The sequence below is a fragment of the Callorhinus ursinus genome, unplaced genomic scaffold (assembly GCF_003265705.2).
Source record: "Callorhinus ursinus isolate GAN/ISIS: 27379988/994484 unplaced genomic scaffold, GSC_fseal_2.0 scaffold12, whole genome shotgun sequence".
Classification (NCBI taxonomy): Eukaryota; Metazoa; Chordata; class Mammalia; order Carnivora; family Otariidae; genus Callorhinus; species Callorhinus ursinus.
The window spans coordinates 19,031,498-19,031,864 of NW_027397074.1; positions in this window are offsets into that span (position 1 = coordinate 19,031,498).

Sequence of the window (367 nt, forward strand, 5' to 3'; positions counted from 1 at the left end):
TCAAGTATATTTTTTAAATTACAGTTGAGACACTGTTACATTTGTTTCAGGTCTACAGTATAGTGACTTGACATCTCTTTATGTTCTACTATGCTTACCACAATTGTAGCTACATCGGTCACCATACAATGCTGCTACAATACAAATGACTATATTCCCTGTGCTGTACCTTTCATCCCCATGACTTACTCATTGCATAACTGGAAGCCTGTATCTCCTACTCCCCTTCACCCAATTTGCCCATCCTCCAACCACTCCACCCTCTGGCAACTACCAGTTTGTTCTCTATCTTTATGGGTCTGTTTGTGCTTTTTTTGTTTGTTCATTTGTTTTGTTTTTTAGACTCCACATATAAATGAAGTATGGT